General features: G+C 48.1%; 1 protein-coding gene and 1 pseudogene across 1 annotated transcript in view; one reads left to right on the top strand and one right to left on the bottom strand.

The window, feature by feature from the left end:
* Positions 1-17,319, bottom strand: part of LOC144129234 (microtubule-associated serine/threonine-protein kinase 2-like) — a 427,846-nt gene that overhangs the window by 130,123 nt on the left and 280,404 nt on the right. The window lies entirely within an intron of this gene.
* Positions 5,361-6,625, top strand: LOC144106161 (uncharacterized; annotated as a pseudogene).

Genomic DNA, 17,319 nt, shown 5'->3' on the forward strand with positions numbered 1-17,319 from the left:
GCATGGTATTTACAATAGAGAGTTTTAGCAGAGCGGGTTTACTGTCCCCTCCGCTCGCAGTTCCCAGCGGAGCCCCAGCGGAGCGTCGCGCAAGAATAGCGTTTTAGCGCCGCGTGTTCCCCCTCCGCTCAATAGAGGAGTCTTGTTGCGCCACCTAGTAATCGTAATTGGATAAAGATAAAGATAAAGATAAACTTTATTTTCCATCAAAAAAAAAAAAAAAGATGGAGGGAGACGGGGCTAAAAGCTGCAACCGCAGCTTGACTGGTCCCCGCCCCCCTATATGAAAACGACAGGTGGCACTTGACAAACATTTAACAACAAAAAGCATGTCAGAAGAACAGTCGTTTTGACACGACTAAATGAAGAAATGCCTATTTTAACAATACATGGCAACAAAACATGAAAAAAAATAATAATAAAAAATAATAAAAAATCTCAGGAAGGTACATTGAACATGGTTAATTGAACATGGAATTTGAACATGGTTACCGAAAAAGTGATACATCAGATTTCACGACTAACAACAGAACATCTCTATGAATTATACAATATTAATAGCGGTTACATACAGTTTGCGTTTTATTGAAGAAAAATATTCTTAAGCTGCGTAGAATTCAGCGCTAAAATGTCTACATCTTCAGACAAATAGGAGTTTAAGACCGAAGGAATGCGGTGTTTTAGGGTTTGTGCAGCGTAATTTGTTCTGCAGGAGCCAACTTTCCAGTATTCTGGATTTCTTGTGAAGTGACCTGACGAACTTTTAACGGCTAGTTGTGCTAATTTTGTTAGGATTGTACTATTTTGCCTCCTTTCTCGAATTAATGCGAGACATAGGTTGTACTTGTACATCTCTTTAATGTGTAATAGGCCCAGCTTGTGGAATAATGGCTGTACATTAGAATCATGGGCAGAGTGTGTAATGACTCTAACTGCCTTACTCTGTAGTCTGCTAAGTTTCTGGATACCGGTCATTGTGGTCGTTCCCCACACGAGTATGCAGTAAATTAAGTAAGACAGAAAAAGAGAGTTGTATAGAAGCATCATGACATTTTTCGGTAGAAAATATTTGTTTCTGTGGAGAATCCCAACTACACTCGCGATTTTTGAGGCTATATATTCTGTGTGCTTGTTCCAGGACATCGTTTCTGTAAAAATAACCCCTAGTGTTTTAAATTCGTCGACAACATCTATCTCCGAACCATTCAACTTAAGTCTTAACTCAGACGGAACTAGTCTTGATTTCGCGCGGAAAACGATCGCTTTTGATTTCAGGCTATTAATTATTAGTCCATTGTGTTTTGCCCAATCACTTACTTTAGCTAACACGAAATTTGCAGTGCTAAACAATTCTGTACATTTATCGGAAGCACAAAAAATGCTAGTGTCATCGGCATAGATGACGAACTTAGTCTGCATATCCACGTTCACAATGTCATTTAAGTATATATTAAATAAAAATAGCCCCAAGATACTTCCTTGCGGGACTCCTGATTTAGTGCAAGTCACGCTTGAAGAATAACCATTTAGCTCAACATATTGTACGCGATTTGAGAGGTATGATTTAATTAGCTCAAATGGTAGCCCGCGAACACCGTAATTTTTTAATTTTTCGAGGAGGAGATTTCGGTTGAGGTTGTCAAATGCCTTGGTAAAATCCAGAAATATGCCTACTACATACCTTTTACTATCTATATTGGTTAAAATGTATTCTTTCTGGTCAAGCAAGGCAAGTTGGGTAGATCGAAATTTCCTAAAACCGTACTGGGAATCAGTTATGCTATTCATTTTTTCAAAAAACGTTTCAAAGCGTATTAGAATAAGTTTTTCTAACCCTTTAGAAAACACGGGAAGAATAGAAACTGGGCGATAGTTATTAAGATTGTTATGATCACCTTTCTTGTGTATAGCTCGTACTTTTGCTATTTGCATGTCATTAGGAAAGACTCCAGAGCTTATGCACAAATTAAAAATGTATGACAGGATAGGTGATATAACATCGAGGACATACTTTACGGGCTTGATTTTCACGTCATGGACATCACAACTGGTTGAATTTTTTAGTTGCATCATTGTTAAGTACACTTCATTGGGGGTAACAGGATTCAGGAAAATACTACTAGGATATTCTTTATTGAGGGACTTTGCATGATCATGATTAGGTAATGCTGGTACAGGTAAATTGGCAAAGTGGTCGTTGAATGCATCCGCTAAGGCATGGCCAGATACCGTCGCGCCATTTATCTTTAGCTCGCTAACCGAGCCCGAAATTGATGAACGGCCAAGAACATCATTGAGTTTTCGCCAAGTAGACTTGCAGTCATGCTTGATTGCATTAAAATAGTTTTCAAAATAGGCACTTTTAGCTTTCTTTATTTCTTTATTAAGACAATTTCTATATTGTTTAAATTCTTTCAGCTTAGCCATATCTCGGGTCTGTATAAACGTATAGAACAAGTCATTCTTAACTCTAATTTTACACCATAGGTGATCGTTTATCCAAGGTTTCCTGATCTTCCTAGACACTCTAATAGTTCGGAAAGGAAAATGTTTTCTGTAAAGCTCATTGAACCTATCTGTGAATAAGCAGAAGGAAACATTAGGATCATTTGATTCTAGAACGTGTGACCAGTCCTCCTTATTTAGTTCATCCCGAAATTGGTCTAATTGCGCTGGTAAAATTTGCTGGTAGGTAACTACGCGATTTACTTTTTTTCCCTTTTCTAGAGGCTTCACACATATAAAAATAGGAAGATGATCATTGAGATCGCATACAAGGACACCTGATTTAGTTTTATTGGCTGTGTAATTAGTTAAGAATAAGTCAAGCAGTGTTGATGTGCTGGATGTAATTCGTGTTGCAAGGTAAATGGTGTTTCTTATATTTTGTGCTTCAAGCAACAGCTTAAATTCTTTGATACGACCTGAAGTTGTTTCAAGCATGTTTAGGTTGAAATCTCCCCCGCAAACAAGGCCAAGTTCGCAGTCATTAACGTAAGAGAAAAGGGACTCAAGAAAATCGAAGAAAACTGGCAAGTTTCCTTCGGGGGGTCTATATAAAACAACAAGAACCATCTTGTTGCAACGTAAAGACAATACCTCAAAATCTGTTGTTGATTCCGTGAAAGCTGTCAGCAATTCGTATTTTATGTCCTTCCTTATCAGCATGGAAACACCGCCTCCTCTGCCGTAACTTCGGTTGAGATTACATGCCTGATATTCCGCCGTACAAAGTGCCTCATCTTCGTGCCGATACCATGTTTCTGTCAACATGAGTATATTAAACTGGGTCTTAATTTGACTGAGAAGAACCTCAAGTGGCGTGCTTTTATTTCGAGCAGATTGCATGTTAGCATGAAATATTTTAAAGGACGAGTGAAAGTCTTTGCCTACAGAAGTGTCAAAGTTATTCAGAGAAACATATTGTGTATCCATGGCAGAATCTGAGGGAAACAAAATAAAAGCACTAACGTGGAACTATCGAGGGCCACTTCTTGCAACTTTGTTCAGTTCGTTCAAAGCCTGGATGCGCCATGCACGCTCTCCGTCTCTGCGCCGTAGAAAAATCCTAGCATTTCTGTGCCACACATACTGGAAGTCGTGCTCTTTGGCCCATTTCTTCGCTTCAAAAAGTAGTTCCCGTGAGTGCTTTGTCAAGTTCTCTTGTATGTAAACCTGCGATGAGTGGGTGCTTAAGGCACGCCTCTTCTCAAACCATTCTTCTCGTGTGTCTTGTCTGGCGAAGCGGAGTATAATGCCAGGAACCCTACCGGGCTTTGCCGGAAGGCGGTGAATGGCTACAACTTCATGCTTGGCTAACTCTGGAACATCAATTGTCTCAGTGAGAGCGTTGATTTTGTCAAGCAGATTTTCCTGTTCACTCTCTGCGACTCCGTGAATCTCTAGGTTTTGCTTACGGTTCCTCCATTCAAGGTCATTTAGCTGTTCTTGCATAGTTTGCACTCCCACTGTGTCCTGCTGTTCAAGTTTTTCAACCCTAGCCTTAATTTCCTTGATTTCTGTTTCATGACGTGCTGAGTCCACGAGAATCTGGTCGTACTTGTCAGACAATAATTGCACAGCTTGTTCGATGTTTTCGACGGTGCTCTTCAGGCTCAGAAGGGTTGCAAGTTTTTCCTGTATGTCCACAAGAGCTAGACTAATGTGGGACATTTCGTTAGTCTCATCTGCAGCCTCTAAGGAACTAGCTTTCTTCGATGCACCTCGTGATCGCCCTACTCGGCACGTCTGGCATCGCCATGCCTTTTTTTGTCGTTTCCCTCATGCTGTTAAACTGAGCTTCGGCGATACCAGTGCATTTCCCCAAGTGATAGACATAATTGCACTCATTACACTTCAGGTAGGATTCATCCTTGTCTATTTCTGTTGAACATGTCAAACATATCAAATCATCACCCATGTTTACAGCACAAGTTTCTGGCAGCAACAGAGAACACACAAAGTGAACCGCGCAATCGGTACAAGAAAAAGAAGACTGACCTGTAAAAAGTCAGAAAATTGCCTTAGCCGGAGTTGTCAGCGTGTCCCCTGTCGCTGCCAAAATGCCCGCCGATGCGTGCCGTGTCTTCTTTATAATCCGTGTTGCAGGTGGGCGTGGCTCCCGGCAGGCTTCACCACGGCTATGATAAGGTCATTCCGCTTCGTAATCGATGGTCCTCTGATATGGCTTCGCCGACTGCAGCAGGCCACACAGTGCTACGCGCAGGTCAAGCGCTGCCGATGCCAACTGTAAAAAGTCACAAAATTGCCTTAGCCGGAGTTGTCAGCGTGTCCCCTGTCGCTGCCAAAATGCCCGCAGATGCGTGCCGTGTCTTCTTTATAATCCGTGTTGCAGGTGGGCGTGGCTCCCGGCAGGCTTCACCACGGCTATGATAAGGTCATTCCGCTTCGTAATCGATGGTCCTCTGATATGGCTTCGCCGACTGCAGCAGGCCACACAGTGCTACGCGCAGGTCAAGAGCTGCCGATGCCAACTGTAAAAAGTCACAAAATTGCCTTAGCCGGAGTTGTCAGCGTGTCCCCTGTCGCTGCGTGTCCCCTGTCGCTACCAGAAAATGGTTATAAGCAAGACTGCCTAATTTATGAGGGAATAAAATAGTAACAGTTGATTACGTTTACTGTACGATTTTGGCAACAGCAGTGGTTTGGTTTTAGCAGCAATGTTTTCGTATTACGAAAATTAGAGAAGTTTGCCATTGCGAGAGCCAAGTCAAGACCACGCAAGCCATTCCTCGGAGCGCGTTGTCGTGAGTGTGTGTGATAGTTGGTGCGCCTGCGAGCATCGCGTTCGAGTTTTCCCCGAGTTTCGTTAGTAAGTTATCCGACACCACCTGTTCGCGATGCCGAAAAGCATTCTGCAAGACCCGTTCCTACTCTCATAGTTGAAGTGGTCCGAAATAGAGGACTTGTTATGTCTAGAAGTGTTCGGACAAAATCGCCGTGACCCGCTTTCCGTGCACGGGCTCATCAACATCGATACGGTGGACAGTGGGGTCTTTCGGACTGCGTTTAGATTTGAAAAAGACGATATACGCAGGCTGCAGAGGGCACTGCTAATTTCCGATGCGCTGACCACTCCGTAAAGGGTGACAGTGCCCGGGGATGAGGCCTTTTGCATCACCTTACGTCGGCTTGCGTATCCGAACCACCCCCGCGACCTTGAAGGCGTTTTCTGGCGGCACAGTTCGACTCTATCGTCTGTGACAAACACCATTCTTCAGCACCTCGAAGAGAACTTCTCCCATCTCCTGGATGATGTCAACAACCGTTCTTGGCTGAACACTGACAGATAGGAGAGGTTCTCGAAGGTAAGGAGCAAAACGCAGCAAAATTTCCTAAATGATAATTGCTCACACAATCGCCCTACTGTTTTCAGGCCATTCACGCCAAAGGAGCCCCACTGAGAAATTGTTGGGGATTTATCGACTGTACGGCGCGGCCAATTTTCCGGCCGTCGAAAGATCAAAATATCTATTTCAGTGGGCACAAACGCGTCCATGCTCTCAAATACCAAGCAATCATGTGCCCGAATGGGATCATCTGCCAGTTAGACGGATCGTATCCAGGCGGCAAACATGACGCCGGTGAGTGTGAAAACGCCGGCGATAAAAGCCCTAACAAGCATACAGTGTGTAACAAGCTGCACCTAAGCCCGCAGCTTGGAGGTCGGTTTTTCTGTGCTAATTTTGAGGTATGGTTTCTTTTTATACCGTTCCAGGTAACTTCGGGAAGAGCGATGTGTACACAAAGTTGACGAGCCTGGTCAAAGGTCAAAGCTATTGCATATATGGAGACCCGGCGTACCCACTCAGGCCCCTCCTGATGAAGCCTTATGGCGGTGCCCATATAACACCACAACAGATAGCTTTCAACAAAGCCATGAGCACCGTGAGACAGGCAGTTGAGTGGGGGTTCGGGAAGATTATTTGACTGTTTACCTTTTGCGACTTTAAAAAGAACCAAAAGATCTACCGCCAAAATGTGCCAAGGCTCTTCAAAGGTAGTGCCCTCCTCGCCAACTGCCACATGTTTGTACAGTGCCCAGGTGTCACAGTACTTCGACGTCGACCCCCCATCACTTGAAGTGTACCTAGCCCCTCGCTAATGCCACACTTCAGCGTACAAATTGGGTGGTATTTGTCTATTGTACTTTTGTTTACAAGGTTCCCGCTGCTGCACTGGGCCCATCGAGCTATAGTCGGATACAACTCAAGGGCGAAGTGGCTTTTCCCTGACAAAGGACCGCCTTCTAGCCAATGGCGTGGGCCGATTCTCATGAACCTGCTAGCATCACAATGCTAGGAGGGGACTATCCCCTTTTAACTTCGACTCCGTGTATTGCCGTGCTAGCAGACTCATGAGAATCGGCCGAAGCCATTGCTTGAAGCTTGTCTTTTAAGGGGAAAAGCCGCTTCGTTCTTAAGTCGTCTCTAACTGTAGTTGTAAAAACAGGACTGAAGAGGTCACATTGTTTTCACCAGTGTACTGATACGCGACTACAAGCTAGAGGACTGTGTACTGTGCGATGTCAGTGCAAGTTAAAGATCCCCAGGTGTTCGAATTTTTTTGCAGCTCTCAACCACGGCATTCATCATAGCTTCAGTTGCTTTGGGACGTTAAACCCCACAAACCACAACCACATCACTGCCACTTGCAAGCAGTAAATGAATATTCCATCAAGATTTACTGTGAATGATGGCCTGCACTTATTTCAGGTGCTCTTGATAGTTGCACGAAAAATGGGCATAACCACCCACTCTTTCTTGCTATTTATTATTCAAGCCCCTGAGGTACTCTTTTCTTGCAAAAGTTGCTCAAGCCGGTCTAGGCGGGCAAGCAGGCGACAGTGTTCCTCTGCCCGGCGTTGTACATAAAGGCGGTGCCTGTCTTCTTCAAGAGCCACTTTCCTCTCGTCGAGGGCTAGCGGCTGTCTTGCTAGCGCGAGCTCTTCTCTCCTCAGCTCATATTCGTAGTTCTCACGGCGGGCCAGGAGCTCCAAGCTCATTGCTTGTAGCCCTCGGACACCTGCCGGGATAACAAAAGGAAAATCTTAGTAATGTTTGAAAACACACCAGCATGAGGTCACACACCATAATTTAGTGCTCAAAAGTCCTCTTTGACTTGTAATGTACTCACCTTCTCCAACTAAAGGATGCATGTAGAACATGGAACTGTAAACACACCAAAAACAAACAAGCTGCATACATACATGTGTACACCACCCCTTGGCCTGTATACTTTTGACGGGGTGTGTACAACCATTGTCAAAGTGCTGTGTGGATGCTTATGCATAGGGTTTGGACAACAATTTTTATGTGACAAATACTCTGACTTTTTTCAGTGTTTATTTCAGGCGACAACTTTCTTTTCTTTCTTCAGCGAATGATATATATTCGAGTAATGAAGTGCTGACTTTTTTTCGGTGATTTATTGTGCCAATCTTGTTCGCTCAAAACTCACTTGTAGTCTATCTCGGCATTCACTTCACACCAATTAATGCACAAATGGTAGTACTTGTAACTGTGCCTCAACTTTTGTGTACTACTTTTGTGTGTGTGTTGACTTCTTTTCCTTGTTGAATTTTCGACAAATAAAACGAGTATGACAAGGTGCGCATTACAATTTTGCCTGACCAAATCTGCAGCAGCTGTTTCGTGTGCATTTTTTGTTGCATTAAGTCTACATAGAAAATTATTACACATGCAAGAAAAATTTGAGTGTATTAAAGGGAAGCTGAAGCACTTTTCGAAAAAAAAATGAGTTCTCAACGTCATTTTATAGCTTTTAGTCCACTGAAAAAGATGTGACATTCCGTGTGTGCTACGAGGATCCACGTTCGACGGCGCGGCGTAGACGGAGACCCGTGACAGCGGCATCATCAATTACCCAGCCATGCTCTTTGAGTGACGACCAGAATAACCGGACCCGCCGCCGCCCCGTGGAAACAGGCTTTATCCTCCCCAATTTCCGGGCACATTCCAGGACAAGGGAGCTGTCAGCGGGCCAGAGCGCGCCGTACCACAGCCGACGCTATGCGCTACCGCGAAGACAACATTCTTTCCCTCCTTCCCCTTTCGACGTGGGCTATCGCCGGGAAGGCACCCACAGCTTCCCGCCGTGCCTCGTGAACAAAAGCGCATTCCCAGAAGGGCCGTGACGGACACCTGTCATGGCGGACAGGCAGTACTCGCCAAGAATGTGGAAAGACAGGCGCTAGTGAATTAGCTCCGAAGAGAGAGCCTGTGTATACTCTCACTTGAGAGAGAGTGGTGGCGTTTTTGTTGTTTATTTAGTTTGTATTGTTAACAGACTCTGGGGTCGAGGCTAAGCCCAACCCAAGGGGTGGTCCCCATCTCGCATGTTATTTTGGATTGGAGAATTGATGCTTTTGGCGGGCCACTGGAAATGACCGCCCTTAGTCCTTTGTTAATCAAGTGCTTAAAAGCACATGTAAACGGATGCAGTCCAGTCTGAGCTGGGGCTCCATGCTTAGCATGTAATGTGATGCTACTTAGGCACTAACCTGCCCGGTCGATGAGTAAAGTAGTGCAAAGTTTGTTCTTTTGTAAATTCAGTTCTGCTTTATCCAGTTTAACTCTCTGTATATGTATGTTGTAAAATTATGCTCTGCTGTCATCATCTACAAGCTCGCCTCCTGTTCATCTTCCAAGCCGAACGACACTAGAGGAAGGGTTTGTGAACCATCCTCGAAGAAACGGACGACTATTGAAATTCTACTGCAAGGACGCTCAGGACGACATCGTTCGCCAAGAGGGCCTTCAGTGCCGAAGCCCGACGGCGTGCAGCTTCTGCCAGCAACCGCTCGAGCCCAACTCCGGAGCCACTCCATCGCCCCCATGAAGTCGTCGGCACGTAAGCTCGGACGCCCCAGCCTCTGATGTATAATCTTAATCATGTGTAATTATTGAATATATCTGTTTGTTTAAACTAAGCCATACGGTGTCTCTTTGCCTCTCCGTCCCGTGTGGACCTGCGCATTATGGGGGTCATCACAAAGAATATCTCCTTCAAAAAGAGCGGAAATTAGCGCAAAAAGCTGTTTTTTAGAAGAAAATCCGCCCCATCGCCTCAGGGCTCCGAGCGAACGCCGCTCTTGCCCGTGATTGGTCGGGACCGTCATGACGTCATCCACGTGGATCTCCGGCTGGCACCGATGGCGTTGCTGCGTAGCGCGTTGCTTCAGCTGGCTTTTACGGACTACGTTTTGGAAATTATGGATAATTCAAGGAGCATTGAACAGTTTGGACTTTCGTTATGCATGTTCGAGCCATCTGCAGCTTCAGAAAACGGCGGAACCAACGACGCCGCGGAGTGCGCCGGCAGCGAAAGTCAAGTCGCGACATCTTCACGTGTTGGAAATCTCGAGTGAATAGATGGGTGGATGACAGCTTTTATTTACACCTGAAATGGAGACCCTTCATTGCTCACCGCCCCCGGCACGCAGGCCGGGAGGGCGGGGGCTGGAGCCTCTGTGAATAAAGGCTAACAAAGAGATTTTATCTCTTCGCGGAATCAGCCGCCAGGCGGATCGGCTTGTTTATGCCGAGCGGGTTCTTTGCTGCGCAGCAGGGCTTCCCAGCTTTCTCTGCTATCAATATCGTCGTCGACTCCGGGGTAGTCGGCGCATTCCCATATTCTCTGCTTCCGCGTAACCGTGGAACCGCCGCACAGTCGGAACCTGGACGAGCGCGCCCAAACCTATTCCGAAATCGTTGTGAACTACAGACTACAGAAGAGAAAACTGGTGCCACCTATTGATAAGAAGCTAATAGAGAAGCGACATGGCGGCGCCGGCAAGCCGGAAATTTCGTTAATCCAGTATTGGCATTTCACGTCCTACCAGGGTAACACGAAAACCAAATCTCGAGTGATACGTATGTTTTGCATAGGTGCATGCACGTGCATATTTTTTGTGTAGGTTCAAATGGCAATAAAAAAAGTAAATTGCGATGAAACGTTGTCGTGTACCACTGTTGCATAAAACCCTGGCCACCATCTTCTATCCGATGGCAGTCTGTGTGTCTTCTCCTGTTCGTCATCTTTTTTCGCTGTTTCTTTTTCTCTTCACCAACTTCATTTAACTCCTGTAAGCCTGATGTAGTTCAGATCACCGGCATGCTTACACGAGTCGCACGGGGTAAAGCATTTGTTTATTGATTTATTTATAGTTAATTGCCTAATTACTCCCGAAGGCCTTTTAGAACTACAAATAAATGCCAAACTGGATGAGTTGGAGTGGTTGCACTGCTGTACTGCAGCGCGAAGAGTCGAGGTGACCGGGAGGAAGGTCCCGTGTGTGCTTTCCTTCTGTCGCATGTTCGGGCTACTGTTCAACCATGAAACTTCTGCACTTACCCCCGTGCTTTGTTTTTTTGCATGCTGAACACGCTTTTGAACAATAATTATGGCTGCGTTTCTGAGCTCTCAGTGCTTCTCATCAAAACTAGTGTGCTGCGAGATATATATAGTTGCTGTTGTTGCGTATCGAGGTAACCAGCAGAATTACTTATGGCAGATATATGCGTACCGCGGCTCGACAACTTTGCCGTTCGGACTCAAGGACAGATTTGCATGAATTCTGGCACCATTGTCGACCGCCAGCCATGACCAAGCGCTCAGGAATGCAAATTTTTGCATTGCTCAAGTATACTAGGTTGATATAATCAGTTTTTTGATCAGTTAGGTGCAGCGGCATGTGCTGCGCGCTAATGAAAGATTAAGAGAATTGCTTGTGCTGCCATGTGCTGCAAGCAATCAGGACAAACCCAAAAGGCACACAGTGCGTAACGAGCTCAAAAGAGTTCAAGACTGATTCACGTTCATAGTATTCCAGCGCAACGGCACATAGCCAAAGAAAGGAAGACGGAAAAGAAGAAGGACGAACACAGCGCTGTGACGACCCCCCATAATGCGCAGGTCCACACGGGACAGAGAGGCAAAGAGACACCGTATGACTCAGTTTAAACAAACAGATATATTCAATAATTATACATGATTAAGATATTACATCAGAGGCTGGGGTGTCCGAGCTTACGTGCCGACGACTTCATGGGGACGATGGAGGGGCTCCGGAGTTGAGCTCGAACGGTTGCTGGCAGAAGCTGCACGCCGTCGGGCTTCGGCGCTGAAGGCCCCCTTGGCGAACGATGTCGTCCTGAGCGTTTTCTCTTCCGTACTCCTTGTCAATTTTTATATCCTCTTATCCCCACATTCGTTAGAGTGAGGACGCCCACGCCGGAGTGGCAGGGGCCTAGGGCTTTCACTTGGGCGCACAAACACACCACCGCACTTATGGTCTCGCCCCCGTCACGTGTTGAGTCCGAGGGAAAGAAGGTTGTCGTCGAAGTAGCGTCGGCTGTGGTAGACGGTCTCTGGCCCGCTGACGGTTACCGCGGGTCACCGACCTCCGTTCTCCGTCAAATGACACTTGCCACTCAAGGCCGGAACGCTAGGTCATTAAAAGGCCAGGAAAGTGGTTCCTTGTACTGTGATGTGCTCGGGAAGGTTGGTGATGATGCCCGCCGTCTTGTCACGGGGCCAGGCCCGCCGAAACGAGGACCCTTTGTCCCCGGCACGGCAACGGCAATTGGGGAAGATAACGCCCGTCTCCCCGCGGCGGCGGCGGCGGCGTTCGACACGTGCCGACACTATGGAAAGGGGGTCCGGTTGTGCTTAAACCCCTTCGTTTTGGTCGTTCACTCTCAACGAGTATGGCTCGGTAATTTGGAAGCAGCTGTCACCTGGGTCTTCTCCGTGCGGTCCATGGCGGCAGGCCCGAAAGCAATCCCACTCAAGTTGCTTGCAGCCATATACAATAGAAACATGTGTGCTGGCTGCTTCCAAAACGAGACCGGCTCTCGCTGATCTCCTCTCTTCCAGCTGAATTGTTTTCCCTTGAGTGCTTTTGCCGCCACTGGAGGGCTCCGTCTACGCCGCGCCGTCGAACGCGGACCCTCGTAGCATACACAAGGAACGTCACACTCGCTCACCCTCCAGAATAATGTTCTCCGAACATTTGAGTCCATGCAGCTCCCCTTCGCTTTCTGAATCGCCTCGCACAGTGCGTCCGACAAAACACTTTTCGCTGCACTCAACACCACTGCACAACACCATATGCCTCAGCTGTCATAACTGGCGTCTCCAGGGGCAGCACTGATCTTCTTTTACAGATAAACATGAAACTCAGCACCCAAGCCTCTCCTTTCTAGTCCAAACTGGACGAAATAAATTTACCACAGTTACCAAGGAGCTCCCACTTCTAGCACGATCACGGCACAGACAAAATATAGATAACGAAAGGAAGTAGCGCAGGTTCTGCATGCGCTCCGCATGCTCTCATGTGAAGGTGTTACTTAATGACAGAAAGGTTTAACTACCAACTCCGATATCTTAACACATAAGCACATAGCAATGTTATGAGCTGTGGCATTACAGAATTCTAACCAGTTCACAACTCCGCTCTGTTTACGTCATTAGTCCGACTTAGCTTTCCGATTTCGCAGCGGATATCGGCCTTCATGAGTCATACCAAGTAAGTCTGTGACCCTTTGTCTGCTTTGAGACTCGAGAGGGCTCGTGGCAGGAGCCTCTCCTAGCGTTATCTACGCGGCAACCTCGCGCGCTTCTTCTTCTTCTAGCAATGCATGAAGTAAATCCGGTGGCATTCCGGCCCTCACCTCTGGCGCCTGCCGAACAAATGCAGGAGAGGGCGTTTCTTGCGAACTATCTGCGCGCTCCGCTTCACTTCTGTCCCCATCAAAGTCCGCGCTTTCCCTTTCCTCATTTCGTGAATACTGAACCGGTGCCGACTTGAGGTGATTTGCGTGTATCCTTATCAAACGCCGGTTCACGTCTCGGACTCTGAAGTTTACCGGAGAAAGCTTCTCGACAACCTCGCACGGTCCTCTCCACTTCGTCTGGAACTTACGAGCTAGCCCAATCTGCCTTTGGCAGTTTTCATTGTACACGCTGTCCCCCACATCAAACGGCTCGTCTCTAGCACTGCGATCGTGCACCTCCTTCCTGCGCTTCGCCGCTTTCTTTAAGGCCTCCTTTGCGATATCCCTCGCCACTTGCAAGCGCGATTCTAGCTCAACCTTATAGTCGTCCAGTGAAGCGTATGGGACACGACGGGGGCCCTCTGGCACTTCACTAGGCTGGTCCGGGTCTCGGCCGTAGAGAAGAAAGAATGGCGATTCGCCCGTGCTCTCGTGTGCTGCGGAATTGTAGGCAAACATTGCATACGGGAGCCACAAGTCCCAGTCCCGCTGGTCGCGCGAAACAAAATGCGACAGGAACCCGGCCATGGTTTGGTTCAGTCGCTCCACCGCGCCGTTGTAAGCTGGCTGGTACGGTGTTTTCTGCTTCTTAGCGATCTTAAGCAGCTCGCAAACTCTCCTCATTAGCAGCGACACGAAGTTTGTTCCCCGATCTGTCAAGAGTTGCCTCGGGGGTCTATGTCGGAGCACAATCTGTTCGACAAATGCTCTTGCAACCGTGTCTGCCTTCTGATCTGGGAGTGCTACCGCTTCCGCGTATTTTGAAAGGTGATCGACAAATACTACCTGTACCTGTTTAAGGAAGTGGTCGTGGGCAATGGGCCCATTATGTCCATACCTGTCCGCTCGAAGGGAGCCGAAACCTCAAGGAACGGCTGAATTGGAGCTGGTCTTCGTCCCTTGGGTGTCTTTCTTTCGAGACAGGAATGACACTTCGCACAGTAGTCTCTAACATCCTGTCGCATGCCACTCCAAAAGTACAAACGCTCCACACGCCTGCGTGTCTTCGCTACGCCAAAATGACCGGCGCATGGCGCATCGTGAAACACGCGAAGAACCCTTTCTGTCCATGACCGAGGTATGACGACTCTCTCCCAAGCGGTTTTCTCTGGTCTCCCTTTCCTGGTTGGCCTCGTGCGCCGACACAGGGTGCCGTCTTTGCCAATGAAATAACCTAGCTGTTCGGGGTGAGACGGTGCGCCCTCTAAGCTTTCGATTCTTCGCTTCAGGTTAGGATCTTTGCACTGCTCTGTGCTTAATTCGGGGGGGTCGACTACGGGGACAACCTCATCTATAGCTGCCACGGCAGCTGTGCGGCTGAGTGTATCAGCATTCAGATGTGTCTTTCCTGACTTGTGCTCCACTTCAAAGCAGTATTCGTGCAGGTGTAGATTCCATCTAGCGAGTCGCGAGCTAGGGTCCCTGACACTCATCACCCATTTCAGAGGATGGCAGTCTGTGACTAGCTTGAATTTGCGGCCGTAAAGGTAGCATCTGAAGTGCTTTACTGCCCAGACAACGGCGAGGCACTCCCTTTCCGTAGCTCCGTACTTTTGCTCTGTGGGGCTCAGCTGTCGGCTAGCAAAAGCAACGGGATGTTCTTTGCCCTCGATAACCTGAGATAACACGGCACCAACTGCGAACTTTGACGCATCTGTGGCCATAACGAAGGGCAAATTAAAATCCGGGTGGCGCAACAGCGGTGCACTCATTAGCTTCCTTTTCAGGGCCCCAAAAGCGCCCTCCGCGTTTTCGTCCCAGCGAAAGGCGACATTTCTGGCTGTTAAGGCGGTGAGCGGCTTAGCGAGCTTGGCGAACTCCGCTATGTGCCTTCGGTAGTAACCGATCAGGCCGAGAAACTGCCGGACCTGGCGGACGCTAGTCGGGGATGGAAAATCCGAGACACACCTTAGTTTCTCAGGGTCCGGTCGCACGCCGTCAGCTGAAACAACGTGCCCGAGGTATTTCACCTCATTTTTGAGGAATTGGCACTTAGAAGGTTTCAGCTTGAGACCCGCTCCTCTTAGTCGCACCAAAACCTGCTCAATATCGCGCAAATGGTTCTCAAAACTGTCACTGTATATGATTATGTCATCCATATACACAAAGCACAGCCTCCCCAGAAGACCTGCCAGGATAACATCAGCGGTTCTCTGCCAGACAGCAGGGCTGTTGGCCAGACCCATCGGCATTCTTTTCCATTCATAGTGCCCTGAGGGCGTGTTGAATGCCGTTTTCTCGGCATCTGCCGGATCCATTGCTATCTGCCAGAATCCCGCCGCCATGTCCACTACCGTGAAGTACCTGGCAGAGCCCAGCTGAGAAAGCGTCTCCTGTATATTGGGGATGGGGTATGGATCGATGCGAGTTACGGCATTTAGTTTGCGGTAGTCCACTACCAATCGATACGAGCCATCTGGCTTTTCCACCAATAGTGCTGGTGCTCCCCAGGGTGACTTTGAGTGTTCGACAATGCCGCGATCAATCAGGTCCTGCACCTGCCGCTCCATCTCCTCACGTTGGGAGTAAGGAATCCTGTACGCATGCTGGTAAACGGGCGATGAAGTGCCAGTTTCTATCCTGTGCTTTATAACGCCACAGCAGCCCAAATCCAGGTTGGACGCTGCGAATACCTCCGAGTAGTCGTTCAGCAAACCAGCCAGAGCCTCCCTCTCCCTGGATTTTATGTGCGAAAGATCGAACGACGCCTTTGGAGCAGCCGAAGGACTAGCATGCTCTACAGTTGCGAGTACCGTATCGGTGGGCTCACGTTTCTCCATCGCAGAGGTGAAGAAAGCCAATGTTTTGTTCTTGGGAAGGCTCAGTGGCTGCTGGCTACTGTTAACCACCCGTAGGGGCACTCTGTGGGCGTCATTAACTGTCACGAGGCACGCGGCTGCCTTCAGGCCATTGCTGAGAGAGTCGACCAGCTCAAGCACTCCCACGGCGCCGCTCTCAACATCTGAAGGCACACACGCGTACAAAATGTGCTCCGACCAAGGAAGGACGACCGCCTCATCGACCAGCCTGACGGCAACCCGCGAATATACCTTCTGCAATGATCCCACTGTTTGACGGGTGTCAATATCGGTAATGCGAATCTCAGCCCCTCTCCTGTTCAAAAACAGAACTTTGGAGCCGCCCGCATTAGCCTCTTCCTCAGAGAATGAGACTACTACCTTTCCTTTTCTTAAAAAATCCTGCCCTAATATACCTGACACTCCGTTTGGCAGAGACACCGTGTCCGGGCATACGTAGCAGGGGTGCTCAAATGCAATTCCGCCGAGAGAGAAGTGTAACCGGTAGAGTCCACTTATGCCAAGAGGATCCCCCGTTATGCCTACAAATTTGGTTGCCATACCAGAGATGCTTCCAACACCTCGCGGTCCCCCTTCCTTCGAAGCGTGTTAAAACTGCTCTCCTTAAGCAATGTCACCTTTGACCCCGTATCTATCAACAATTCCATGCAACAACCATTTAACTTGCAACGCACAACAAGGCATGCCTCGTCGGCCACACAAACCACCACCACCTCATCATCCACTGCTCCCTCCCCACGCTCCTCAGGGTGGGGAGGACTACCTAGTTTTTTGTCTCGGTATCTGGAGTCCCGCTGTATGCTTGCTTAGGGCGTGTCTCGCCTGCTTCTCGTTGTGGCTCCCCACGGCGCACGTTTTGGCAGAACCTGGCGATGTGTCCGTGAACCTGGCAAGCGAAGCATACGATTTCTTCAAAATCTCGCATACCGCGCCTGTAGCTTTGTGGCGGTCTCCGGTTTCCAGCGAATGGGCGCTGTTGAGCGCGCGCTTCAACCTGGCGTTCCACCTGCTGAGATAGCAGCTGCCCGTCTCCTCTGATGTAATATCTTAATCATGTATAATTATTGAATATATCTGTTTGTTTAAACTGAGTCATACGGTGTCTTTTTGCCTCTCCGCCCCGTGTGGACCTGCGCATTATAAGGGGTCGTCACATTGGTGTCAGAGGTGGGGTGTCCGAG

Source organism: Amblyomma americanum, chromosome 1 (assembly GCF_052857255.1).
Source record: "Amblyomma americanum isolate KBUSLIRL-KWMA chromosome 1, ASM5285725v1, whole genome shotgun sequence".
Taxonomy (NCBI): Eukaryota; Metazoa; Arthropoda; class Arachnida; order Ixodida; family Ixodidae; genus Amblyomma; species Amblyomma americanum.